Below are 26,869 nucleotides of genomic sequence, written 5' to 3'. Positions count from 1 at the left end.
GAGTTCTTTATGTATATGTCACACATTCCTTTCTCATCTTTGTCATTGCTAACATGTTAGCTAAATAATCTCACTTTCCAGTAAGAATGTTCATTATTGACAATTTATTTTTGCAGGCTCAAAAAAGTACTTGTTTATGCCCAAATAACTTATTCTAGATGAAGAAAAAGCCACAAAATATCTAAAAAGCTAGAGTCAAATCTCCAAGAGAAACTGTTTTCTCTACATGCTAATGATTTAGCACAGCCAGTCCTCAAATGGTTTCAGACTCAGAAAATATAAAGGTGCAGAACACAGAAAAACAAATGTTTCTTAGTTTCTTAGCACACATACATATGGCACATTTGCCAGTCTCTAAATTTTATTGCAGTGATTTACAGAACAAGAAGTAACTGTGTGTCTTCTTTATAGCTTCCTATCTTTAATGTAGATCTCTACTAGAATAGCTTTTCCCAAAGGTGGCTTTCCAGTGGGATGTACAGAGCTTGGATAGTAATTTATCTGCTTTTTACTACATATGCAGCTTGGTGTCAGAGCTTACAATGGGATTTGATTTGCAAGGTAATGTCTTGCTGATGAGCAGCAGCACCTCACTTGCAGCACAGACAAGTCATAGGGCTGTGTGTGACTTGCTGCACAGCTGAGAAAGGATTTCCAAATAATTTCCAAATAAAACCTGCTACCCCACTGGAGAGTCCCTGGTTTTTTTTTTTTTTTGTTTGTTTGTTTGGTTGTTTTTTTTTGGTTTTTTTTTTGTTTTTTTTTTTTTTTTTTGTTTTGTTTTGTTTTGTTTTTTGCTTTTTGTTTTTGTTTTGTTTTGTTTTGTTTTTTTTTTTTTGAGAGAAAGGAAGTCTCTTGTCCTGCACGTTTCTGGAGAAAGGGGGACATTCTCTCTGCTTCCCCCTGTAACAGGAGGTCAGGCTGTGCTGCCTTGGCTATGATTTGAAGCAGGCTGATAGCAATTGCTTTGTCCTTGTGTGTCTTGCTGTGGTCTGGGTTTCCTGAAGAAGAAAAAAATGGCCTTGCAATCTGCTCATATCTCCTATGTGGGATTCTATGAAATGGTGTTTCAGGACCCAGTAATGGAAAAATTTTCAAAATCTACTCTTCCAGTGTACTTAATAGAAAAACATTCCTTGACTGGCCAGAACCAAGAGGACTGATTCTATTCTCCATCCTATAAGTGTTCATTGCCTTTGCTGTCTGGAGAATTAGTTCAAGAGTCCAGTTACAACCTCATGGAAAAAAAGGAAATTTTTACATCTCACTCCAGTGTGTGCTGTGGGTCCCAAATACTTCTGAACTCTATTTCACAAGCCTTGTGCTCTTGTGTTGCAGACAATGTTTCTCAAAAAATATTTGGCTGAACTTTCTGAGCCTATGAGCATTCAATAGCCAGTTTTTGGGAAGATTTTGCTTTATCTTTAAACACAGAGTGAGGACCCAAGTTTTTAAGTGTATTTCATTGCAAGAACATAAGTGACAGCAGTATCACTGCCAACACGGTGTTTCCAACACACCACTCTTGCCATGGCTTCTATCTGGTATCCACTGACTGATAATATTAGTCATTCTCATGTTAAGAACATAATGCCCCCTAACCCTGGCACATTCTTGAATCCTTTTTTCAACTACAATTTGGGATACTATTGTTTTTCATTTGACTTTAAAAGGCAGAGTGTTTGGGAAGACCTCCAAGTTAATATGCGTCATTTCAGCCATCAGTTTAGGGACATGATAATATCTGTTAAATTGCATTATTATTATTATTATTATTATTATTATTATTATTGTCGTTTTGTTGTTGTAGTTGTTTCTATTTCTATTTTCATAATATCAAAATTGCAGATTCCTTATTGCCAATTTAAATACCCTCCTACTCTGCATTTACCTAAAATAGGAATCAGTAGCAACCTTTACCACTTTTTAACCTATGACAAGGACTTCACTGAAGCAGCTACTCCTACCTGTGGAAATGCTGTATTTTATGGCATGCATCTAACCTTCATTTTTCAACAGGAAAGTCCATGCCATGCAGAAATCTGTGAGAATCACATTCTATGCTCAATTTATTCAGGCGAGTGGATGTTCTAGCACATTTCAAGTGGGAGCTGTAGGATATAATGCTAAAATAATATACTGGCTTGCAGTTAGTAGGCATCTTGTAAGCTCCCTAACAGCTTCTGGTTTAGCCTCTTTGGAAAATTGCAGATAGTACCATTCTTTATGGGCTTTCTGTTGTAACTAAAAATGAAGAAAAGGGATAAATTTTCTAATGGAACCCAGTAAATTTAATTTTAGGTACATTGTTACCAAAGGAATTAACTAGAAGAAATAAGTATATTTGTCTTTTCAAATGTGCTTTCTAACACACTCAGATACATTCAATATATCTGAGAAGATGCAGACAAGATCCACAGAATATATATATATATATATATGCTACAATCTCTATTACTTTAACCAAGGATTGGAAAATTAAATTGGAATCCACTGCTTTTGTGTCTTTCTGGACCTCACTTACAGAAGGGGGTGTTTTCATATTGTCATAGAATGATTTGGGTTGGAAGGGATCACATCATTCCAACCCCCCTGCTGTGGGCAGGAACACTTCCCTCCATCCCAGGCTGCTCCATGTCCCAACCAGCCTGGCCTTTAACACTGCCAGGGATGGAGCATCCCCAGCTTCCCTGGGCAGCATTCCATGAGAAGTGGGTAGAGGTGAATGAAGGTGTGTGTCCTACGGTGCACAATTAGACACATAAGAAACCATTCACATGCATCTTCTTCCTTCCAGATTTCCCCAACAACACAGGGCAAAGCCTTCCTCATCCTCGGTCACCCCCACAGGCCCATTTTCTATGTCTGCTGTTTTTTGCTGCCCTAGAAAGGGCTGTGCTGATTATTTAGGCATTAGGAGGAGTCCCTTGGCAGGAAATGTGGGTACTGGCCCTTATCTTGATAGCTGTGACATTGAGGGCTATCAGTGACCTGTTGATGATGACAACACTGATGGGTTTGAGCTTGTTGTTCGAAACAGCTCCTTGGGCAGACTTGACCAACGTTACGGATCTTCCCTGATTAGGTGATGCCATGAAAAGGTTATGGCATAGTTGATATTGGGATATTGATACAATGACTAAATGCAAAGTCTGAGCATGAAAAAGATTTCAGATGTAAGTTTTCAGTGACATTCATCTACTGTGGTCTCCATGAGCAGTCAGCTAGGTTCATACAGCACTTTTCTGTAATTCCCTACGAATCAGTGTGCTTAGTCAGCCTGAATAAGTAGAAACATCAAGCTTTGTCCAGTCTTTGCCAGGTGAACTCAAAATAGCACTTAAAAGCACATTTCCTTAATTAAAATATTTCCTAGTTAAACACTAAATATTTGCAGGTCTTATCAGACTCCAGTATAAATATTAATGAGGTGTAAATTTTGAACACACAGAACTTCAGAAAGCAGTTGTGACTTTCAAATTACCCAGTACACTGTCTGGTATACAATACTGATATATTCATCTGCAGACACCCCTCCTGAGTTTGCAAAGTTATGCCTGCATCTAATGAACCTTTAGAGGCTTAGACCATATGAGCTCATGGTATATACATCCTTCATGTTCTTACTCAGCCTCATCTTAAGCCCATTGCTGCAGTTCCAGGTTAGCATGCTGTCTCAAGATTACTTTACATGATCTGTTCAAAATAAAGTGCAAAATCCTGAATCCAAAAATTTCCTAAGAATGTTGACTTAAAATTAAAAACACATGAACACGTGTTCATAAAATCATGGTGTTCTCTGAATTAATTAATTCTCCAAGTTCCTAAAGCATATGATATCAGTCACCTGTTTTCCTACTGTTGCAAAGATGTTTGGAGTATAAAATCTATAACATCTAAAGCACATTACAGGGGAAATTACTTTGGTTGATGAGAAAGCCCTTCTGCCTGAATTCTCTGTTTTGTTTTGTTGTGTTTATTTTTCCCAAGACTTGTGAAGAGAAGAAAGCAGACAGTAGTCACAATCTGGTGGATGTTGTCGCCTCATCTGATATTTTTTCCACTCACTGGCAGAAATAAAAATGGTTAAAACATGCAAACCTGATTTTGTGCAATAGTGATCCTGTTTGCAGAAGTGTTTTATTCCAGAGTGCTGTAGGATTCACACTGGTGCCTCATGGTGTGGTGTAGCTCACGGGTTTGGTCATGAGGCAATTGTGTTCCCATGAAATTCCACAGTACCAATGCACCATATTCAGATATTAAACATCATGTGCCACTGAAATAGTGTTTTGCTGTTTTTTGAGGTGCTGGATAAGTCCAACAGAGATATGCAGGTTTAACAATGTCCACCATGCACAAATGGAGCTGCAGGGTGACATTTGGCACCCCATGGTAGACACCCCACTCTCCCTTCTACCATCCCAGATGTGCCCCCTCCCTGCACTACTTTCTGGGATTGCCTACACATACTGCTCCCCTAACCTTGCACCTCTTGGAAGGGAAGTCCCACTGAGACTCCCTACCCTCCCAGAGAAATGATTAAATGAACATTTCAAGTGGTCAGTTTGTTTTTATCACTAGCCTGAAGAAATTAAAAATCATAATTTTTAGTTAAGCTGGCCTAGCAGTCCATTGACTGGGGATTTCTTTGACATGTCAGATCCCAGAAAGTCACCTACAGTTTGATGTTTGGACATTTTGTCAAAAAAAGAAGCATACAAATGGGGAGAAGCAAATGGAAATTGTTGAGATGAACATTATAATTAGGTATGAAAATGTCCAGAACTCTGCTTAATTTCACTTTTTTTAGCACTCTTCCAATAAAATATTTATACCTGTTTTCAATAACAGGATTAATCCAGTTATTCTTTATATCATATTCTGGCCCCAGTCAACTGTTCAGCTTTCTGAGAGCAAGAATGACTTTTCAAGCTACTTAACCTGCCACATCTACAACCACAGTCCTAACCTGTAGATGCTTGACAGTGTTATGTATATTATTTTTTATAATTAAACCACCTAAAATGTCTAGCTTAAAAATCTGTGGCTGTAAAATTCTCATCAAGTTGTAAAATATAAAGTATAATATTTTTTTTTAATTAACTTTCCACTGAATCTAGGCACAGACACTGAGCATGTCTGAACAGGAGGATGTAAGAAGGTATGAATGTTGTCCCCAAACTCACAAACCACATGCATGTCACACACTGATTTGAGGTGCAGTAATCCTTGTGTACTTTCCATGCCCAAATTAAACTTGTTGTAGTTTACCTTCCAGTGAAAGGTTTAGCCTCCAATTACTATTTGTTTTCCCTGAGATGGGAAGCATGGGGTGGTTCAAGGCATGTTTAGTAACTTCAGACCTGCAAGCTGGAAAAGACAGAGATTTTTTTTCTGGGCAGTGATGCATCCCAGCTCCCAGCTCCCAGCAGCACCTGACAGCAAAAGGCTTTTGTAAGTCAGAAATGATTGTGACAAATATGTCACTGAGAGGGCTTGAGAAACTACCTACCAAATTAAAAAAGCATTTGCCTGCATAAAAATTCCCTCAGTGCTATCTTGGATGTTCATCCAGGTGCATCTGTGCCTGTAAAACCTTATTGGAAAGTGATCTTCTTATCTTTTGTATCTAGAATTGTAAAGAGAGATTCACAGGATTGTTCATGCTGGGAGGGATTTGAAGGCTGGGTAGTCCAACCCTCTGCTCATAATGGTAAAACCTAGATCAGATTTCTGACAGGCTTGTCCTGTCATGTTTTGACAGTCTCTATGAGGAAGATCCATGCAAACTATCAGGGTAGTGTCTGGCAACCCCTGTGGTGCAAAATGCTTCAGAATTTCTCAGAATTTCTGAGAAAATCAGAATTTCTCTTGCTGCAGCTTGTGCTCACTGTTTCTCATCCCACCACCACGCAGAATCTGTCTCTGTCTTGTTTGTAATCTCTCATTGGAGTGTTATAGGCAGCAGCAAGACCTTCCCAGACCCCTTACCCTTCTCTTGGGAAGACACAATGAACCCAGCTCTCCCAGGTGCTCTGATAATCAGAAATCTCTACTGCCCTAAAAACAGAAACCTCTACTGAAATACCTTGGCTTCAGTCAGCAGCTGGGCACAGCAACACACTGTGTCTCCACAGCAGCTGTAATTTCTGCTCAGCACCATCTTCCTTTAAGCAAGATCTTACTGCAGTTAATGGATGTTTCTCCAGAGGATAAAAAGTAGAAATAATTCAGCTGTGCAAAAAACCAAGCAGCAACCAAGATAAAACAGGTATAAACAAAAAAGAAATATCCAGCTGTCATTGGGCATAGCCCAGCTCCAGATGAGGTCTCTATCAGGTCAATGCTTCAGGCTCAAGTCTGTTCATGTGTTTACACCTTTTTGTATTTTCTCTAGTAAAGCAGAAGTGTAATTGAAGCATGGCTTGGATTTGCCAGAGTGGGAGGAAGCCTCCCATTCCAGGTACATCCACAGCCCAGCTGTGAGTGGTTTATCAGTGTTATTTTGCTGATGTGCAGGGAAAAGTGATAAATTAGAGCACTGGCAACCCCAGGGATACCTTTAGCCTTGCTGTTCAAACACACACACACACAGACAGACACACAGACAGACACACGCAGACGCACACAGACACACACACACACACACACACACACACACACACACAGAGACTATCTGCCCTATTTTCTTCTGCAGACACAAGGGCAAGAAGCCAAGGCAGTTCAGAATGCAGTAATGACATCCTGCTGCTTAGGCTGGGTTTGTGTCTGTGTCTGTGGGCATAGATGTTCTGTTCTGTGCCTTAGCTCTGCCTAGAATCTGAGGCTGCTGGAAAAGAAACAGGAGGGATTGGCATAGCTGCCAGATAAAACAGTGCCTGCTCACCTCAGAAAGCCCAGGCAGAGGAAACATAGTCATGTTCCTTTTCTTTTTATCACTAAGAGTTGCTGCCTTTAATGAAGAGAAAGCTGTGTCCTTCAGACTATCTTCACCATTCTCCATGGGCTGGCAAAGTAGGGCTTTGCCTTCTGACATGTCTGGAAGTAGGAGCCTGCAACATGTATTTGACATTCACTACTGAGAAACAGCTATTTTAACAGTGGTAGCAGTAAGAACCCCTTAATGCTAAAAATCACACAAGTTAACTCAGTGCTCAGAGCTCTTGAGTGTCGAGGGAGAATGACAAAAATCCATCAGCCTCCTGGATGCCCTGCCATGGTCTGGCAGCTGCCATTGCTCCAGCCTGTCCCTAGGGCCAGCAGAGCTGGTTCCCTGTGCCCCATGGCCAGGAGCCTGTGGGCTCTGCTGCTCACCCAGGGGCTCTGCAGGCTCGGGAGCCCCGAGCCACCACTGTCAATGGACCATCAGTCTGGCAGCCAGCATGCTTCCTCTTGAGATTTTATCAAGGCTTTTTAGGTTTTCACCATTTGTTTTTCTCTTGGGTATTTTTCTCAGGGCCCTAATCTGAAACAGGAGGCATTGAGTTCGAGTGCTTTTTTTGTTTAATTTTTTGGGTTTTTTTTTTTTTCAGTTTCTAGCTAGCCTTTATTCAGGACTGAATTTCTATCAAGTAATGAATAATAGAGTGAGACAATGTGTTTTGCTGTCATTTTTATGAGTGAATTCCATCTAGCCAGCAACAGAATATCTGAATGTTAATGTATCCTTAAAATCTTCAAATCTGATTTTCCACTTATAATCTGTATCACCTCCTTAATCAAACATGTAACATTTAAGTGTCTTATTTTAAACTATGGTATAAAATGAGCAGAAAGCACCAAGACAGTAATTGCATGGGAGAGTATGAAACTACCTTTGATAGCAAATATCTCTCATTCCTGCACTCCTGGGTTGTAATGCGCATCTACATTTTATGCCACAAAGAACAGCGAGGTGAACTGAGTGTATAACCATCAAATTAATACAATGTGTTAACATGGCCAGAAAGAGGCCTGTGTCCCATCCAGGTGCAGGCGCTCCAGTATCTGTTTTCCACATTAATATTTCATGCTGAATAAACATGCAGTCCTGATCAGTGCTGGTGCTGGACTCACTCTTGGGCAGTTTTTGGCTATAACTTTTTGTGTTCAGTGACACTTCTCTCTAAATGGATGGGAAATATAATCCTGGCAGTCATCCTCTCTGTTAGTTTTCTTCCCTCTCTTTCAGGCTGTAAAACAATTTAATGAGAGCTTTTCCAAAGATTTGTAATAGTGATTTTCAATGAGAGCTGTCTAGAAAAGGGCCAAGTTTTTACAAAGGGATCAAAAAAGATTTTCAAGAGTGCCTATGCTTCAAACTCTCCAAGGTGCCCATGGAAGTTAGGCATCCAAGGCCCTTTGCACTTGGAAAGTGAGATTTTGGTTTCAGTCAACTTTGCAAAGCTTTAAAACATATTCATTTAAAAATATTTTCTTCCATCATCCCAACTCAAATCTCGAATCTCCAAATGAAACCTGTACACTCCTTGGGAGAAGAGATTTGTAAGTTTATCTTTTTCTAAATTAAAAAAAGGGGTAGCTGATAGAATCTTTTTTCAGTAATACCTTTTACCAATTCATCCACTCTCTTCTGCAACATTTCATGACTGCTGGCTTGAATTTTACTCTGTGAAGTCTTGCCTTTGCTGTACTCAAAGATAATTTTTTTGACTTGCAGATATCAAGATTTCAGTCAGTGTATCTATTTGACATTTGACCCAATCCCAGTTGGGCTTCCCAGGTGCTATCAATGTTTTCAGTTATTGCTCCATGATCATCAGATTGTAAGAGAAGTAGGACTAAGAAGTGTACAAATCTCCCCAGTCAGGTTGCTTTGAAGAATCACAAGCATACAACCCTCACCTGAGCATTGCCTTTTTGAAATGGTAAAGTTCACATTCAGAGCTGGATCACTGGGAATGACTTGCCTGTATTTCACCTGGCTTTCATTCAGAGATGCTTTGCTCACATTTGCAATAAAGCATTATTATTTATATGGTCCAAGTGGTTAAAAACACTGCTCACGGAGGAGGACTCTACTGTGATAAATGCTACACAAACAAAGATAGGAAAGAGCTTAGATCTAGCCCAAGGACATTGTAACATGGGAGAAGTGATAATATAGAAATGCAGACAGTCTGGAGAATACTAAGATAAAATAAGTCAATATTGGTCAATATGTCAGACAATAATCCTAGCACACTGGTGGTCTAAAATACGTCAAGCATTTCTGAGTAGCTCCAGACACAACAAAGAATTAAGCAAGGATTTCTAGGAGAATACTATGTGGCTTGGCACAAAGAGAGCATCCCACAGCTGGAAAGTTGAGTAAGTAAAAGAAAAAAGTATTGCTTAAAATAGTAATAATAATAATAATAATAATAGTAGTAGTAGTAACTGAGTTAGAGAAGCTCAGGCGTGGAAACCATCTTCTTAATCCATAGTGAGAGATGATAAAGAAGTGAGGTAAGGCCAGAAGGGACCTTTAATTTTGGGTAAAAATTTCTCTGTGTCTGAGAAAAAGCTGCAGGAAATGGGGCATGGTGCCCTCTACAGAAGCTGTGGTTTGGTCCTGGGTCTTGCCCAGGTCCTGCCTAAGCCTGGCAACCTATATTAATCCATTCTGTGAAGGAGCAAGCTGTTGCTTGCCTTATTAGGAATTCTACTATGTTTCATCTAGGTATTTTATGCTTTACAAATTTTTTTGGGGAAAAAACGGTTTGGAAAATCCCTGTATGACTCTTGAAAATATTTTGCTTTACATTTCCAAGTGGGTGAATTATGCTTGGTACCTGTTGAGGAAACGTTTTACCTGGATTCATGCAGTTGCTTCAGAAGTAGACACAGGCTTTTTTTTTGAAACATTACCTTCATAATTTTTAGTAATGTCTTAGTCCAGATTTTTAACTCTTAGTATCTGCCAGCAGTCAGATGTTCACAGACATTTAATTATAATCTGAATTTCTTACCTCCTCAAGGGAGTGTAAAGTGAATGCAATCATATCTTTTATATGAACCAGTTGTCATGACACAGGATGATTTCTGGTCCAGGAATTTATTTAGGATTTGTAGTTTTCTGAGAGGGGAAGAAGGGGGAAATATTAACTACAGATAGAAGATAGTCAGATAAGGTGATATTCAGAAATTCAGATAAGATTAAATTCTTGATATTTCATTATTAGCATACAAAGGACATGTGAAATTGTCATCCTGTCCTGCTCCCTCTACCTCTCAAAGCGCAAAATAAAAGATATTTTGCAAGTAAAATTTCAGACCGGGAGATGCCAAAATCTATCATCTTGGCTAGCAGGCAAGGCTGAAGGGTAAGTCTTCTGTAAGAATTTCACCATTTCAGCATTGCAGTGGCTGGTAGGCACAGTGAAGGTGCGTGCCAGCTCTCAGGAATCACGTTTTCGTCCAGCCAGCCCCAGTACAAATGACGGATTTCATTCCAGCAGCACGTCACGCTTGTGCCTGCTGACCACAGAGCAGAGTGTGGTGGGTAACAGGGAGGGCATCAGCTGCCTCTGCTCAGCTGGGCTGCTTCTTATGGAGCAGGGCTGGTGCCAGCAGGCTGAGACAAACAAGAAGCTCATCACTCAGATGAATCAAGCCTGCTCTGCAGTCAGCTGTATATATTTTTGCCATCTATCAGAAAGATCAGAGATTATTTTCAAAGTGGTCCAGGTCTGGGAATGGCAAACACATGATGAGGATATGGGCATTTATACAGGTAAGTGGGTGTTTAAGGCATCACTATGCATTAATCATCAAACACTCAGTGAAATAATTTAGAATACACAAAACCATTACACTGAGGGTATGTGTGGGTGTGCATAAATAAATCATAAAATTACAGAAAGATTAATTTTGGAAGGAACCTCCTGGGGTGAACAAGTCCATCTGCCTGCTTAAAGCAGGGCCAACTTCAAAGTTATGTCAGGCTGCTTAAGCCTTCTCCAAGTGAGGTATGCAAATCTTCAGGGATGGAGATGACACAACTCCACTGCATAAGCTGCTTCAGTTTTGAGCTGTTGTAAACACTTTTCTCCTTATACCCAGATGGAATTTTCTCTTGTTGCAGCCTGTGAGTTTTACCATCACCATCCACCATCATCTGTCCTGTTCAAGAGGTAGAAGACTACATCCTTGCCTCTTCCTCAGCCTGCTCTTTTTCTTAAGCTACACAAGCCCATTTCCCTCAGCCTCTTCTCACACATCGTGTGCTCCTGTTCCCAGCCAGTCTGCCGTGGAGCCTGTCCAGTGTGGTGCCACGCAGACCTTGCCTAGGAAGGCCCTGTGGTGAGGGCACCTCAGTCCCTGCTGCTGCAGATTGAAGCCCCGCTTGTTTTTGGCCAGCAGTGTGATGGTGCTAACGCCTTTTTTTGCCCAGCTAGGTGTATGAGGGGAACTTGGGCAGGAGGTGAGGTGCTGTGCTGAGCTGTGAGGCACTGACCTGGCAGGTGACACCCTTGGTGTTCACGTTCACTCTGCAGCCACAAGAGACTTAGCAAAGTCCATCCCCTGTCTCTGAAGGGTGCCCTAACCAGTGTGTGCTGAGCCAACATCCAGCCTACTGCAAATTTCAGTCTGTCATTTACTCAGCACTACAGGTGGCTGATTTGAGACAGCCTAAATTCTGTCTGATGAGACACAACATCCTATTTTAGCTAATGCTAAATCTGGGGATGTTAATACCAAACAGATTAATTCAGCTTAATTATATTCTGAATTTCTTATCTCCTCAAGGGACTGTAAAGTGAATCCAATTATGTTTCCTATGTGGGCCAGTTGTTGTGACAGAAGGTGACTTCTGGTCCAGGCATTTATTTAGGATTTGTAGTTTTTTGAGGAGGGAAATTAAGGGAAAAAATATAAACTGCTGATAGAAGAACATATCAAGAGCTGTAATATTATGAATGTATTTCAGGTCGTTTTACAAGCCAGAGAGGGATTTTTTTGTCCTCTGAATTTAAGAATTTAAACAGACTGATAACAATATTTATCTATCTGCTAGACATATTCTCAAAATAAACTCCCTTCCCACAAAGTTAACACAGGACTTAACCTGCAGCAAGACCTATGTCTGACTTCTGGTATGAATATAGAAAAGCTTAAAAATTTCCTGACCAGTCAATTTTGGCTATTTTTTAAGGCTTGCTGTGCTTCTCTGCAATTCCTGGCGTATGTGCCCCCTTTTAGTATTCAGAGACTGAAGTGGACAATAGCTGCTCTTCTTCTGGAGAAGGTGATCTGGTATGGGTCCCCCCAGTCTCTGTACATGGCACCCAGCTCACAGATGCCACCCATTTATGCTGTCTTCAGATGGGGTAAAGCATGCGTGTTGCTGCAGGGCACAGAGGAAGAGTGCCAGAGTGGCTGGCATAGGTAGAGGGGGATGGATCATCTGTCTAAACCCAGACATCTAATTCAGGCAGCTCCAGGGTACCTGAGACATCTTTGCTAAACCAGCAGATATGGCATAGGACATTCACAGTCTCTTTGATAGTCTGGAGCATCAGGCAGAGACCCCTCTGGACACGTGGTCTCAGGTGTCATGTGGTCTCATACAGCATCTCAAGTGGCATTGGACACCTTGGTGGAGGCAGCTGAATTTCATTTTCTGTCACACAAAACTCACAGACCACAGCATTTGCACAGATGTCAGGTGCTGTTCTGCTTGCATGTCAAGCAGTATTGATCTGCTGGAGGGTAGGAAAGATTTGCACAGGGATCTGGACAGGCTTGATCGACAGGCTGAGGCCAGTTGTATGAGGGTTAATAAAGTCAAATGCCAGGTCCTGCACTTCTGGCACATCAACCCCATGCGGTGCTACAGGCTGGCTCCGAGTGGCTGGGAAGGTGCCTGGTGGAAAAGGACCTGGAGGTCGACAACCACTGAGCCAGTGTGTGTGCTCAGGGGGCCAAGAAGGCCAGTGACATCCTAGCTTGGACCAGAAATAGAGTGACCAACAGGGTCAGGGCACTGCTTTTCCCCATGTACTTGGCAGTGATGAGGAGGCCGCACCTCAAATCTTGTGTGGGTCCAGTTTGGGTCCTCCAGTACAAGGGAGACATTGAGCTGCTGGAGCATGAGCTTGTCCAGAGAAAGGCAATGGAGCTGGTGAAGGGTCTGGAGCACAAGTCTGATGTGCAGCAGCTGAGAGAGCTGGAGATGATTGCCTGGAGATAAGGCAGCTCAGAGGTGGGCTTATCAATCTCTACAACAACATGAAAGGAGGTTATAGCAAGGTGTAGGGTCAGTCTCTTCTCCCAAGTAACAAGTGACATAGTGAGAAAAAATGGCCTCAGGTTGTGCTAGGGGAGGTTTTCAGTGCATATTAAGAAAAATTTCTTCACCAAAAGGGTAAAAATGTTAAATGTTGTAGTGGACTGTTCAGGGAAATGGCTGAGTCACTGTCCCTGGAGATGTACAAAAGACATGTAGATGTGGCACTTAGGGACAAGGTGGACTTGGCAGTTCTGGGTTAACTTGGGTTAACTGGATGCAGTCATTGTGCCAGTGGACATTTGTCAGAGATGTGTCTGTGTCTCTGTGCCAGTGGCCGTTTGTCAGAGATGCCAAGCAAGCTCTGACTTGTGCAGAGCGAATATCATTTGAAAGCCAGAGAGAAGAAAAACAGCCATTGCCGCTGGTGTGGATTTTCTGTGGCTCCTGATCCTCACAGATAGCTTCAGAACCAGATGCTGCCTGAACACGTCTGCTCCATTGCCAATATTGAATTGACAGTCCTTGACCTTCTTTAATCCTTTAGGTTTAACTTTATTTACAGTTCATTTAAATTTAATGGCTTCAGGCAACCATGGGCAGTCATGCCTTACTCTCTTCAGAGTTTTTGTTTTGTGTGAGGCTCTCTGTCTCCCACTGTTATGAGCCTTCCAATCCCAAAGGCTCCTCAGAAGGATCACGAGTTTTGACTTCATCAGAGCTGCTCATTGTAGCCACAGTCTGGAAAAACACAAAGTAGCTCCAACCAATTTAGCTTGCGCAGATCTGTATTTGTTTTTTTAATGGACTCTCAAGCTTGACTACTCATCCTTGTCATTGACTATACATGAATAATACATGTTGCTTGAACTAGGTGAGATGAATTCCCAGCTGCATTCAGTCATCATCTACCTGCCTCATGCCTTGGAATATAAAACATGCCCATCTATTTTCAACTATTCAAGACCAAGAACAATACCATTATATATGTAGAGACTGGTGATTCATTTGCCCTGGTTGCCTATATCAATGGAAATGGGGTTATCACTACTAGATAGATTATTGTTGGCTGACAGGAAAGTCAATGCCAAAGCCATCTTGCATCAATAGAACTTGAAATATTGCTATCAGGCTTTCAATCCTAGGGCTGATTCCTAAGCTTTTTATATATTTTTCATATATTTGTAGCTTTGTAGGTTGCTAATGTATGGCTGTAGCTCCGGTAGTTTTCCTACTATCTAGATTTTAGAACAACAAGCTAGCCTTATAATACATTCCTGAAGTACTGGTTGGTCTTATTGTCAGGAAGAGAACCTACAAGAAGAACATTTTGTTTTCCAACCAGAATCTGAGAAGTCATAACAAGAAGAGGGGCAAAGAAGCTCTTGGATCAACTCCAAGGGATCAACCCAGGGCTGGGTTACTGGGGCAAACTGAATTTTCTATTGGATGTACCTGTTAGATACACTACTTAATTAACCAGAAATAATAATTCCAGAAATCCAGTGCCAAATGTGCCCATCACCACTGGGACATCTGGAAGGTTCCAATAAAGGTCTGCTTTTTATTTTATTATTCTGACACTGTTGCAAGGTTTTTTTCTCTTTTGATTTTTGGCAACAGGGTACATAAGAGCCTGGATGAAAAGCCTCCAGCCTGAACCTTTTTGGGATGGCTCATCAGTGTCAGTGTCCATCTCCTTGGGGGTGATCCCTTGTGCCACTCCCCAGGGGTATCTGATTTGGGGTATTCTGAGTATTTACTGTATACACCAGCATGTACTCCATGTGGTGTGTGTGAATATGTAAGCTCCTTTGGGATACATGGGGCTGGCTATATGGATATATTCAGTGTGTGTAGATCCACGTATTTCCATGGCAGAGAAAGGTTACTGAAGGGAGTACAAGAGTAATTCCTTTCAGCAATACACAAGAAGATGCACTGGAAATTCAGGAATCACCTATCCTTTTGGTTCCTCTGCGGGGTTCAGTTTGTCTTTCTTTGTTACAAATCAATAGGGGTGTTTTCAGAAAAGAAAGTCCTTTCCTTTGTAAATTTTCTGCTTTTTTCTGCTACTTTTCTTAGTTGGTAGTGGTAGGCTCTCATGCATATTTCATTTGCTGGTAGATGGGCTGGAGACAGTAAAAGTATTTTAAAGTTCTCCAATTTATTACAAAGGACACTCTTACAAGCAGCAACTACAAAAGATATCAGTGAAGTTGCTGTCACAGGACCTCCTCTCAAACCCTGGCATAAGCTGGGGATGGAGACTTTGGTGTGCCAGATAAAAGGTGCAACAGCTCCCAGGACCCAGGGGGGCAAAAAAACACCAAAAGAAAGGCTGTAGTCTTCACAGGATAGGTCTCAAATCTGGCTGCAAGTGCTCTCTTTTTGCCTGTATTCATGACCTGCAAGTTCCATGCTGGGCATCTCAGAGGAAAATAAACCATCATAAATTGAGAATTGCAATGTTGAGGGAGGAATGAACAAGAGGAATGCATGAATTCCCAAACAAAATGTGAGCAATATTGGGGTGTGATGAAAGGACACAAATACCTGCATAGCACCCAGCTCTCCCTGCTCTAGAGAGAACTTTCTACTCAAATAATGGCAAAGGCGAGAAAAACCCTGATTGTTTCCTTAAAAGCAGGAAGACAATTTCATTGTAAAAGGTTTCCCATTCACAGCAGTGCTGTGAGCAGCAGGGGCAGCTCTGAGGGAGCACACATGCTGGGCTGCACTGCCCTGGGAGTGCAGGGGACACAGGTGTGATGGCACAGGCACGGCCAGCTGTCGTGGAGGCAGGTAAAATGGAGATGGTCCCTTGGCTGTGATGTACCGGATGGCTTGGCTTCTTCTGGGGCAGTGGGGACATCTGTGATGTGAGCCCAGCTGGGATGAGTTGGAGACCACGGACAGGGCAGCTCCACTGGATAGGCCCAAGGTAGTAACACCCCATTTTCCAGCCAGCATCCCCACCTCACTGACAGGATCCCATCAACAAAGGGCAGTCTGGGTGCCTCAGCATCACTGCAAAGCAAACACTCCCAGGCTGTCAATAGGTGAGGAGGTGGAACCTGAAAGGATATTGACCCAATTCTCCTGTGGGCAGTGACTCCCCCATCCATGCCCATGTCCTATTGACTCTGGAGTGCCTGCCAAGTCAGACAGTGAATAGTTTGAGGGGGAGTCCTTTCTACTCATCCTTTGCATCAACCTGTCACCTTCTCAAATGGTACTTAATTTGGGAAATCATTAGAGGTGCTTTTGTGAACTGTATGGATGATATCCTTGTTCACCCACTCCAAGCTTGGAGTTCCTTTTCAGTGGCTCAGTGCAAGTGCTCATTATTTTCACAGGCTCTGCCAGTTATCTAACAGCAGGGACCTCTTTCATCTTCAAGGATCTCAATTTGTTGTGAGATCAAAGGTATTTCAGCTTCAAATTAAGAACATTCATTACTAACACTTTCTAAGTAATATACGTTCAGGAAAACTTTTCCAGTGAAAATAATTTGACTGGTTTATGTTTTGAGTTGCCACACAAGAGGTTTCCATCAGTGCTAACAGACTTCTAAAACTTATTAATTTATTAATCTGATCTATCTGGACCCAGTTGAGAAATAGAATAATGTTTTTGTTTGCTGTTATGCTTGCAGGCCATTTTCTTAGTAATGCTGGTGTTATTGTATGCTTAGTTCTGGAACGTTCTGCCTCTACAAAAGAATTTGAGCATAAATTAATGTGATTTCTGTAATAACAACTAATAACATCTGACAAAGCAAAACCAAAATGCACAGATGACAGGAGGAAGTGTGATTGAAATAAATTTCAGTGTGATGTAGCCACACTCCCTTAGACTTTCAGTGGAGTAAATTTGTGCAGCATTGCTTATTCCATGGCTAAAATGCTGTACTGGGCATGGCTGCCACAAAATGAGCTCTCTGGACACTGTACTGCAGTGTGCAAGATGGATGCATGTAAAGGAAAAAATTTCACTTTGATAAAATTAAATTGAATTTATGCAGACCTCAGTTGAAAAAAAGTATTTATAGAAGAAAAATATTTTGAAACATGTCAGAGTTTGTCAAAAAGAGATAAGTGGTATAAAGCCTATTTTTCTGAGTCTATGGAAGACCTTGTATGCAATCTATAAAAATTAGTTGTTTGGGTTGAAAGGGGAAGTGTTTGACACTGGTGTGGAATTCCCCAACATGCAACACACAGCCTTTGGGGAGGTGATCCCAGGTCCCTCACCTGGCCTCAAAAATCACCCCAAAGTATCACACTTGTCTTAAGCCATTGCCCAAAGATTGCTGATATTTCCTGACATGTGTTATTCACACAAAATGCTCCACTTTTGATGTTAATGCATTGTGATGCTAACTCCATGATCTAACAGGTTGGTTAACTCCATCCTTTGGAACTCAGTGAGTTCATAAGTCCTTACTGGAGTTGCTCTCCATCAAAGGCAGGATCTTGTTCTGGAGAACAAATGATGAAACACAGAGTTTAAAAACACTCATCATTAAATTGTCCTTAATATCATCATTTAGGTGGGGCCTTGAGGAGAAAAACCTCAGCACTGACTGTCACAAGAACACAGTATTAAAGAGTCTTTTTTTTAATTTAAAATAGCAGATAATTATTTTGGCAGTTTGGTAGTTTGGCACCTGGTTATGGTGCAAGCAAAACTATTTATAAAGCTGTATAGTGGCAAACCACTGGTGTCTGTCTGGTGCTTCAGTGTGTCCTGTCTGAATGAGCCATGTGAAGTAAACTGAGTATATGCCCTAGTGAATGGGGACAGGAGTTCATGTCACCTGAGTCCTGGCCCAGGCTCTGCCACGGGGTTACTCCTTACCTTGTCCTGACCTTTTACTTTTACAGTCTCTCTTCCACTCAACTCCAGTGGGAATTTCCTCTGGGCAGGAACCAACTGTAACACATCAGTTCAATGTTCAGCAAAATAGACCTTTCAGTCCCAGGGACCCAGAGCTGTTTGTTGCAGAAGCACAGCATCACATCTCGGTGCTGAGGTAGATCTCCATGGCTGCAGGACCCAGCCTGACAGGCTTCAGGAACTGCAGAGGAAAGCCCAGCTCATTGACAGGCACACACTTGGACTGGTGGATCTTGTCCTTTTCTCTGCCCGTCCAGGAAGCAGTAAGCCTCTGTACCCAGGAAGGCATTATCATAGCAGATTTTTGTCTGCTTATCACTGCTGGAGGATTCAGGTGCTCCTGTTCCCATAGAGCTTAGTGCTCTCTGATTTGGACACAGCAGAAATGCAGAAAAGCCTTCCACAATCTCAAAAAACCGACGTGCACACAGACACCTTTCTACTGGAAGGCATCCTTTATCCCAGGCACACCAGGAGCTCAGTACTAGACTCAGTTGAGCAGTCTTCAAAATCATCTGTCAGTGACAGGAATCCAGAGCAGCTGGATGCTCTATTTAATTGAAGTTATCCAGGAAATCAGGACTCCTTTATGGGTGCATTTTTCTCCTTAAGAAGTCAAGGAACCAAATATTGTTTGTGGATACATCAGCATTTTTTATAAACATCCTTTGAGAATAGTCAGCTTAATTTATGACATTTCCACAGCTGCCTTATGAGGAGGCTGTGAATCCATATCTGCATTCATCTTGGAGTAAAGATGCCTTTATCTCCATCCCTCACTAGCCTCAGGAGTATTGCCACTGGAGTCAATTGAATTGCAACTGTGTAAAGCCAGCATAAGCAAAGACAAGCACAGAATGCAAAGCAGCATGACTCACTAGCTGGGGGAGCAGACAGATGTGCCAGGTGTGAAAGCTAGCAAGGAATCAAGAGCCACTAGTTGATTCCCAAACCAGTTTGGGTGGTGGGAGCAACTCTGGAGCAGAGACAATGCACAGAAAGGAGCCCTGTCCCACAGCAGCTGGGAGGCTCCTGGTACTCAGTGACCCTGCTGGGAGCAGGCTGGGGGTCCCTGCATCAGCCCCTGCCTTGGACATCCTACAACAGGAATGTGGGAGAGGAAGTGAAGTAGGCTTCTCTCCATGCTGGGATTCAGGACTTGGCTATCATTTTTCAGTTTTATCTATGTATCCGGAATGAATGATAAGACAAAGCACATTCCAGTCTTTAGGGTATCTTTTTTTAAGTATGTGCCAGAGTTTCTTCTGACCTAGAAAGTGAAAAAGAACAAAATAGAACTAACAATCCCCACTGCACAAGACCATTATTTAGTTGAAAGTATCTCTGTTCTCAGGCATTCAGCTGAGAATAATAATATGTGAAGTAAGAGAAACAGGGAGAGAACACAGCTTCTCACATCTTTCACTATATGAAACTCTGACATTTTGCATTACATTTTTAATTAGCTGGTTTTCAAATATTTATGTTTAATACCAGATCTGGATTTTGGAACAGCTCATTTTAAAATGGGCCTCAAATTACCTCATAAAATAAATAGTGATGTAATATAAATTCTGCATTTCCCTTAAAATTCTTTGTAATTTCTGGGAAGAACCCAAACATGTTCTCCTGAAAAAATGTAAAATTTGTTTGCTTTTTTTATTTTCCTCTACAAAAATGAAGGTGTGATATATTGCTCCAAACTATGATACCAGGAAGTATATACTAGTTACAACTGAAAATATGAGAGGAAGAAAGCCCTTCACGCTGTGCTAATATTTTCTGATATATATTTGACTTCCTATTCTAGGAAGCCTCGGTAAACTGCCAGTTTCCCTGAAGATATAATAAGCATATATTAGAACCAAGTCAGGGAAGAAAATATGTTATTGCTCTTATCTGGCATGGTTGATATATTTTACAGTAGAGTAAGGAGTTCGAAAAAAAAAAATTACCATTTCTTGCCTGTATATGAAAAAAAAAATCCATTGATTTACATATGATCATTTCACAATCTGTACTATGTGTTTAACAGAAAACACTGTCTTTGTGGTTGCCTGCACTGAATGGCTGCCTTTCCTGGATGAGATGGCTGCCTTTAGCTTGTCTGAAGTGCTGGGGTGAGGTGGCTGCAGCAGCATCACCTTATCCTGCCACCAGCTTCTTGCCCAGGCCAGCACACCTTCCCTCTCTGCTGTTCCCTTTCTGTAGTGGAGACTTTTAGTTTCAGAGTCTTTTATCTCTAGACAGGCTTCAGCAGCTCAGGTTTTTTCTGGGTTAATTTACATTAAAAACTACAACCTATCAGTCTTTATATGGTAAAAAGCATTGTGGGACAGTGCAACTAACTTTGTTGAGCAATGTGTTTTCATAGCAGGCTTTCCCCTGGAGAGTTAGCACAGTAAAACTACTGAGGAGACTGATCAGCTGCCCAAAGGGGTGTTTTAATGGCTAAGACAAGATGAATAACTGGGAAAGTGTTGTCCTGTAGTAACCTGTATTGGGAAAGTGTTGTCCTGTAATAACCTGTATTGGGCTACGTGCTGATCTCATGCTGCTGAGGAATAACCTGAGGAATAGCAGGGGAACCAAACTCAGATCTGTTTTCTCAAAAAGATACAAGCGCAACACTGTGAAGTTCAAGTCTGGCCCTCTTCCTTCAAGCTGGAAATTATTCTGAAGGCACACCTTCCCTGAGGAAACAAGAAATGTCTTTTAGGAAGAGCTAACAAAAGTTGCTGACACTCTGTGTGTGTGCAGCAGCAGCCTGGCCAGTGATTGGCACACAGATGTTTTACCAGAGGAAGGAGAAGTGAATAATTCCATCACTTGTCCTGTTAAGCTACTGTAGGGATAATATGAAAGAGCTGACATTCAAAGTCCAGTTTAACCAATGCTTATGGTTTCAGGCAAATTCCGAATTTGCAGCCAGATGAAGTTTCTGTGTTACTGGACAAAAGATGTGACACAGTGCATCTAAACAGATGGCAGAAGTGTAGGCAGAGAAATGGGCTCCACCAAGGAAGGAAACCAGCACTGCGATGCTGAAAGCTTTAGGAGTAGACAGCTAATGTGCCATGATTCCCAGGCTACAGCTGGCATGAGATTTAACCTGATAGAAGAGCTTTCCTTCTGGCTGAATCAAGAAGAAATTAGGTATTTCTTTTCCTTCTGGAGTCTGGACTGGAGAACAGTGTTGCAGCCACAAGGGGTTGAGCACAAAGTGTCCTGGGGAGAAGGACAGGAACCTCTTCAAGCCCCAGCTGTGGAAGTTTGGGAACTGCATGGATGAAGCCACTGCAGGGAAGCAGAATGGTCACCAAGAGAGGATGGGCAAAGGAGTTGGAGAAGACCCCAAGGGCATGGCCCAACAGAGCCATTCCCGGCACAGGCTGCAGTGGCTACTCAGACTTGAGGAGCAAGGAAACTGTCCTGGCTTGGCTCACTCATGCTCAGGGGAAAGGATAGGGTTTTGTAAAATAAGATACTTCCTCAAGAAATCCCTGAGAGCTCCTAACTTCCCAAGAGAATCAGATAAGACACACAACAAAAGCCAATAAGCCACAGAAAGATAGCACTTGGTGCTATTTTAGCAACATTTATAATATTAGCTTTTGTGTTTTCTAGACATGTCTTTGATGCCACAGGTTCTGAAACTACTTAAGCACTGGCTGCCATAATAACAGACATGCTTACGCTCTTATGTAGCTTGACAATGAATTTAGGTGTCAGATTTTAGTTTGTATTAATTGACAATGCTCTGTGAAAATCAATGGAACTGCACAGCTGTGCACAACTTGAAATTGTTTCCCTTTAGTTTCAGTTTTTAAACAGAAAGAACAGTGCTTTGGTATGAAAAAAATGTCATACATGGGTTTTTTCCTTATTTCTTTCTAGTATTATAGAAATATATGGTAAGGAAAAATTATTTCTTGAATAACCAAGGTTATTTATGTACTCTAGCATTAAAGATTTGGCAGTACTGGGATATGTTACTTTTTTTCTATAGTAATCAAAATAGGTGTCTTAAGTCTTAATGGAGAAAAAAAACCCATAAATGATGACATGCAAGTCCAATTATGCAATGAAGTCCCTCTGTTTGCCGTAATATAAATATAGAATTCATAAACTTATCTGTGTGCACAGATCCCTTTTAACAGTGCAAGGAGCTAATCAGGGGAACCGTAGGGACCCTTTCTCAGTGAGTTTCTTACTGAAAGTTTTATTCCTAGAACCAATTTTTTTCAAACACTGTTGGTATCTTCCTGTGGATACTGATGCCTTTCCAAGAGAATTTGCTTTGGTGTTGCACCAAGGGAGAATATGGTTCACAAGGAGGAACACTATTTCATAGTGTGCAGCTCAGCAATACCATACTTGTACATGCTTTACCTACTCTATAAAAAACCTTATTTTCAAAAACTTGCAACGTTCCTCGCACATTTTCCCTATGCCGAGAGTCAAGGTGTTCTGAAACAGTTCTCTGGTAAGGCAAAAAAAGGTGTACAAACCCTGAGTACTACTAATGGACTTAATGGAAAAGATTGTGAAATTCTGCAAAAAATGCATGTATCTTATAATTCATGGATTTATGTGTGGCAAATTTAGCTGACAAAGAAGTAAGCTAAAACACTAGACACAGGGAAGTTTAGTTCCACAAAGTATAAAAATATATTTTATATGGGAGCATATATGTCTTAGGGATTTCTGCCCTGCTAATTCAATATTATTTTCCTATATACATTTCAAGATATTGTATTAAAAAGTTGACATCTGCCTACTAAGTTTCTACTCTCTTTCAAAATAGTCTGATATGATGACACAGAAGAGCACCCCATCATACCTACATGTCTCACAAGATAACCTGGCAGGGTGGCATAAATTATAACCCAGACCTCTTTGAAATGCCAGTGAGCTGTTCTTTTTATCCAGATCAGTGGAAGAGTCTAATTAATTTGGCAGAATTTCTGTGTCCTCGATTACAACATCTGCTCTGCTGTGGAATGATCCAACACAACCATCTGTCTTTCACCATGCAAAGCAAGTGGCTGAGGGAAAATTTAATATTTTTCGACAGCAAAGGTTAGAAATGAACACAATATCAAATTTAAAGCCATGTTCTTCAGACAGTCAAGGTTAACTACTGGAGTTGTGCACAGACCAGCATATTGGATTGGAGAGAGGTGGTTTGTGCCAGCACGTCATTAGAGAAGGACGAGCAGCAAAGGCACTCCATTGGAGCTCACAGCGTTCATTACTGTTTTTGTCTCGACTAGCTAATCAGCATCAATCCCAATATTATGCCTGAGGCATCCTTTTTGAGGCTCCCTCAAGCAGAGTATAATTTTTCAATCCTAAATGTGGTCTTCACTTTGAAATTAGCCAACAGCTCAGTATCAATGAAAACAGCAGGGGGAAAAAAACTTCCTTCTCCCCATCATGACAGCCACGCCAGCAAAACCCACAGTGTATATCGAATTATGCAGGCAGACAAGTAGTTCTGTCAGCTTAAATATCTTTGTTTTGAGAGACAGCTTTACCTTTACCAGTTTAGGGGAATTCTCCTGCAGCTGCCACGGTTGCATTGCCCAGCAGAGCTGCATGTCCATGGAGAGAAGGTGCCTGAGAGATGAGCCTGTGCCCTCCATAGCTGTGTGCCTCCATCAGGCTTTGCTTTGGCTCCCTCACAGACAGCTGTGGGTGGCCAGGTGTGCAGTTTAATAGCCCCTGTCAGAATGAGAGTGAGTGCTTAGTTTTTTCTTTTAGAGGCACAAATCCTGGAGCTACCAAGCGTTTCCAGTGGGAAAGTGTTGCTGTGTTGCTTGCACACTGTCTGGAAGATTTTTATTGTGAAATTACTGGTGCAAAATACCTCTGTGACTGATGAGAAAAGTTCTACAGTCTGTAGGGCTAACATGAGGTGGATCCATTGATTTCAGTGGTAGGGAATGCTGACTGCTCAAAGGGCAGCAGCATCACAGATGAGTGTTCTGCAATTGTTCCATGACTTGCAGCTCCAGTTTGGCACTGGTTATGTAAAATGCCTTAGCCGTATGAAACTGCATCTTGTTCTGCCTGTCCACTAAAGGCAAACAGAGGAGTTAGCAATAGAGCCTATCATTAATAACAGTGTCTTCTTACCACATCAGACTGATGACAGCCAGCTGTGAAAACACTGCTGTGATGCCAAAAGAGGTAAATTTGGGTTTAAGATAAAAAATCCAGCATTGTTCACTGGTGTATCCATACCTACCATAAAGTACTGACATGGAAGGGCAGCCTGTGGCCTGTTTTGTCCCTAGAGTCAGTATTGCAACCTGTTCTGCAGGAATATAGAGCCTGTATCCTTCTCTGATTTTCTCCCTGTCACACTCAATTTGCAGCAGGGCAAAGTTTTACCCATGGAGTTCACTGGACTTTTTCCATGCATCTCATTTTCTTTCCTCTTCTCATTTCGCAGATTTGCCTATCTGTATTTTGCTCTCTTATGTTGTGAGAGTTCTTTGCTTTTGCGGAGGTTGTAGGAGTTTTTCTTTATTTATTTGGCTTCTAAGGAGCACCAGTGGCTATCCTGAGTGGCTGCATTGGAAGCGCCATGAGGAGATGGAGGCAGCAGCCTGTCATGGAGAGGTCACAGAAAGCCACTGGGTTTATTTACTATTCAGTTTCCAAGTTTCATATGTGTTGGCTCCAAAACAGCAGCTCTATCTGCCAATTGCTGCTGCCCAGACTAAAGAGGGAGAATATCTGGCATTTACTGTACCTTCCTAATCACATCACAGACATCACCACTGAATTCAGCTGCTACTACCTTCACTTCAGGGAACATGGCAAAGGCTTCACACCCAACAGCAGGAAATGCACATGTCACATGCCTCACTTTTCTCTTCCTCTTCCCAGAATGGGGAGACTGTGCAGACCTTGCTGCTTGTTAAAGCTCTGAGTTAACATTCTGTGGTAATTTGTTTGGCCTGAAAGGTAGCTACAGTAAATGTGTTAATGGGAACATGCTCTTTTTATTGCCTCCCTCCCCAATGCTTCTGTAAAGCTGTGGTTTGCACAGACTTTAATTAGAGAAGAGGAATTTTGCATGCTCTCCAGCTGAGCTTTCTTGGATTTAATTGTCATTTTAGATTTTATTTTTATTGAACTTGTAGCAAAACAAATTGGTGTAATCCTCCAATCCAAAATAGATATAATCCTCCAAACCAAAAGGGAATGTAGTAATGGAAAGAGAGCTATGATAAAAATAACCCACTTCACTCTGGCAAATATCTCCATCATTCAACAGAAGCTACCTGCTGTCATGAAGACCAAAACTCCTTATTCACATGTCACTAGTTTGATTTCTTGAGTTTCTGAGTTTACTAAAACTGTTTGAATTACACATTTTATCTATTTTTTACTTTCTTTTTTAGAAAAAGCAATAACATTGGTTTCAGTCCAGAGTTCAGCATCCTTTCTGACAGCCACAGACTTCAGCATGAATAGGGCTTAGCTGTTTCCTTCATCCTGAGGTAATGAAAATCCCCCTTCTCCTGGGTGATTGTTCCTCCTGAACATCAAGCTGCCTCTGTGCAAGGGTCTGATGCCAGCATCAGTGACCCATCTGGCAAGAAAGAATGGGCTCCATTAAGGAAGCTCGTCTGACAGGTGACATGCCAAAGCCATGACACAGAGATTACTTGTGGCCAATGTCAATTCTTTACACTGCCACTTCAAATACACATCCTGCTCGGGATGTGGGTGATGCACATCGACACCTGGCATATGGCAACAAAGCATCTGCATCTCCAAGGAAGGAAAGGTGAAAACACTGATGTCAGCTATGGTGGAAGCAATCAAAACTGTTGCGACAAAGTGAATTAACTTGTTTTTTGATTGTGCATGACAGACAGATAGGCTTATGCGCACAGGTTAAGATGTTGCTTAACAAAATTTCCCCCTGAGATGTGGCTTAGAAAAAAATTAGTCATCTAGTCCACAGGCAGCTTCCCAAACCACACTAAATAACCCCCTTTAACCCCTGTGTGCCACGGCGCTCACACACACTCTCACACAGAGGCATCCATCTATCTGCCTCACAGCCCTGGGTGCTTGATACCCCACGTTCATGTGAAGAGTGTCCTCTGTCCCCACAGCCCAAAGCCTGTAGACTGAACTGGGTGAGGGATCTGAGCCTACTTTGGTGAAGGATCACCTTGGTCATAATACTGCATGCCTCACAAATCCTGCAGTATCCCCACCAGGGTATTATGTGAGATCATTGCTAATAAAGATTTGTTCTCAGGTAGTCACTTTTTCCCCTTTTACCTGCTCTGAATCCTGAGAGTCTGGTGGCCACAGATGGTGGTCTGGGCATGTGTACATACTCACCTTAGGAATTAAGGGCTTTGGTGTCACCAGGGACACGTCAGATCTCCTAACTGATGGTAGGTGTCTGCATCACCTACAGTAAGACTACATCCTGAATCCTAGATATTGTACCACCTGCTGCTGCTGCCAAGTCAGGAGCCAGTGAGACCTGAATGTACATTTAGAACAGCCAGTGGGTTTTTTTTACTGTGTCACAGAACTGGTAAGAGCCAAAGGCCTGTTCTATTAGTACCAGCACCGGCTGGGCTCGGACAGCTGGAGGAGTCCAGGTCAGTGTTGGGGTTGAACAGCTTCTGGCTGTGAGCAGTCCAGGGACTCTTCACCGTTGTTATGCCCAAAGTGAAGTTGGGGATAGAACGAGAATGATGGCCAGAAAAA

The sequence above is a fragment of the Onychostruthus taczanowskii genome, unplaced genomic scaffold (assembly GCF_017590055.1).
Source record: "Onychostruthus taczanowskii isolate IOZ18803 unplaced genomic scaffold, ASM1759005v1 scaffold52, whole genome shotgun sequence".
Taxonomy (NCBI): Eukaryota; Metazoa; Chordata; class Aves; order Passeriformes; family Passeridae; genus Onychostruthus; species Onychostruthus taczanowskii.
The sequence above is the reverse complement of the archived record's forward strand: the minus strand, read 5'-3'. Positions refer to the sequence as shown.